Source organism: Microtus ochrogaster (assembly GCF_000317375.1).
Source record: "Microtus ochrogaster isolate Prairie Vole_2 chromosome 14 unlocalized genomic scaffold, MicOch1.0 chr14_random_3, whole genome shotgun sequence".
NCBI lineage: Eukaryota > Metazoa > Chordata > Mammalia > Rodentia > Cricetidae > Microtus > Microtus ochrogaster.
In genome coordinates this window covers 14,498,881-14,501,904 of record NW_004949098.1, presented here as the reverse complement: position 1 = coordinate 14,501,904, position 3,024 = coordinate 14,498,881, and positions in this window count along the sequence as shown.

Sequence of the window (3,024 nt, the reverse complement as noted above, 5' to 3'; positions counted from 1 at the left end):
AGGCAGGCGGATCTCTGTGAGTTCGAGACCAGCCTGGTCTACAAGAGCTAGTTCCAGGACAGGCTCCCAAACTACAGAGAAACCCTGTCTCAAAAAACCAAAAAAAAAAAAATGTAATAATGCACCATTAAAAATGAAGTTTAGTAATCATCTATATTAATCAAGCTTGTCATCATGTTAGGTACATTTTCAAAGTTAAACAGATATATTTTAAATAGGTAGATGCTCTTCAAATACCTTAGAGATTTATAGAATATGACATTAAGATGTTTATTAACCTAAGACTTTTCATGACAGTAGTACACATCTGCTCCTGGCAGTAACAATCTATTTCATAAATGGATGATGAAAATTGAAGAATCTGAATATGAAGTATTCATATTCAAATAATAATCATTTTAGTCATTTTTGCATGAAACAGTACTTGCGTTGGCTGCTGACAGTATACCATCTCAGCAGATCACAAAGGAAAGTGATTGTCAACCTTTGCCAAGACAAGGTATGATATTCCTTCAAAATTCCTGCTTCATATAAAAGTCTGCCAGATATTCTAGGCTTGTAGACTGAAGATCGATGCCCCAGTATCTCAGAGGAACTCTGGGGTGACTGTCCAGGCAGCCAGAAATCTCTGTCATTTATATAGTTTTGCAAGAAGCTTGTTCTGCACTTTCTGTTTACTCAAGTAAACAGTATATCCTTCTAGAATCTTTGAGTTAAAGACTATAGAGTTAAAGTTCCAGTTTTCCTTAGTTATGATAGAAGTTGAATTAGGTACAAAATCTTGGACTCACCAAGATAGGATGAAAAAGTAGTATTTCCTCTGAACTTGCCAAATACAAATGAACTAAATATAGTAAATGTAATTCTTACTTGATAATTGTTCTTATTATATATAGTCTTACTATGTTAAAGCTAAAACTTTTCTTTTTATTTGGACAAAAGGTAGGAAATGTTGTGGAATATATCTTTAACTTTGTAAAGGTGTGTTGCATTTGTTTTTGTTGCAGAATAGTACTTTAGGCAAAGAGTTGTTAAATTTGTTCATGCTGAATTTCTTTAATCATGCAAAAATGTGTTGCTATCTTACATTGTTTGCCTAACACACCTGGCTGGTCTAATAAAAAGCTGAACAGCCAATAGCTGTGTAGTAGAGGGACAGTTGGGGCTGGTGGAAAGAGAGAATAAGTAGGAGGAGAAATCTAGGCTTAAGGGAGGGAAAAAGAGAGAAGAGAATGAGGAAGAAAGAACAGGACATACATGGGTCCAGCCAGCCAGAGAACAAGCAGGGAAGACATTCAGAATCAAAGAAAAGTAAAAAAAAAACACCCTGAGGGAAAGCATAGATGAAGAGAAACTGGTTAAATTAAGTTATAAGAACTATTGGGACAAGCATAAGATAAGCTTTTATCTTATTGATTATTATGAATATAGTGAATATTATGAATATTTAGCATTCATCACTAATATTAATTCCCCATGTCAGGATTTGGGAACTTGTTGGTGGCCCCAAAGAAAACCTGTTACAAACTGGGACAGTAGAGGCTATACAAAATGTGGGGCTATTTATTTCTTCTGAGAAGCAGTGCTTGAGTTCATGTTTGAAGAAAGACTTTGCATGCTCTGTGAAGGCCTATTTAAAAAAGTGCAGGGCTGAGAGAAGCCTGGGATAAAATTGTTGAAAAGGACCAGAATAACTGGTATATGGAGGTAAACACAGGGCTTATGCCTGAAGGTCACAAAACTCTGACATCAAAATTAATATTAATGCTACCATAAAAGAAATCCTGTGGGAGAGTGTTCAAAGATAGTTCATATTTCCACTGAATGTTATTTAATGCATTTTGTGCCTAACACAGAAGAATGTCAAAAGAGTGTAAGTGGTTTTCATTTTATGACAGCTGCACTACTACTTCTTTATCTTTTGCTTATCAGAAATAACTTAATGATATTAAGAAGTAAACTCTCTCAAAAATACCATTCCAAACTTTTAAATAGTAACGTGCATGTAGTAAATACTTAGTAAGAAATATACAATGAAAATAAAATAAAAAACAAACAAATAAACAAATAATTCTAAGTTTAACACATCAACAATTATTGATGATAAAACCATCATATCATCACTGTCTTAATAGCAGTTACTATTATATTATTATTGTATTATTTATACTACTAATAAGGGTTACTTAATAAGTGTCACTAGTGAGGAAACTCTGTGAACAAAAGCAATTTGAGATTGAAATGGTTTATTTCACTAATACTTCAATATAACAACTCATCATTAAAAACTGTGATGACAGGAAGCAGGGCAGGAATCTGCTGTAGTCAGGAGCCGATACAGAGACCATGGAAAAGTGCTACTTACTGTTTTTCTTCCTGTTCAATGTGCTGTCTAATAGAATAAAGACTACAAGTCCAAGGAAGGCTCCCACCTAAAATAAGCTGAACCTTCCCAAATCAATCAATAATTTTAAAAATAACCTAGAGACATGTCTAGAGGCCAGTATTAAGGAGGTACTTTGTTAATTGAGCTCCCTCCTCTCTAATGGCTCTAACTTGTGCAGAGTTCTCAAAAAACTAACCAGTACAATCACCCTTAAAAAATTGTGAATAATCTAATATATATACATATATATTACTTGAATAATATATATATATCCATATACATAGATACATATATATACATATACATATACACACACACACACATATATATATCTTAAAAATATAGATAAAAGTATGACAGAAAAACTTTCATATTCCCCACCAGACATAAGAATATTTCCTGGTTTTGCCTTTAATAGAGCTATAGGATATATAAAAAAGATAATTGTTTTGATTTGCATTTCCCTGATCGCTAAGGAGGTTGAGCATGACCTTAAGTGTCTTTTGGCCATTTGAATTTCTTCTGTTGAGAATTCTCTATTCAGTTCAGTGCCCCATTTTTTAATTGGGTTAATTAGCCTTTTAAAGTCTAGTTTCTTGAGTTCTCTAAATATTTTGGAGATCAGACCTTTGTCTGTT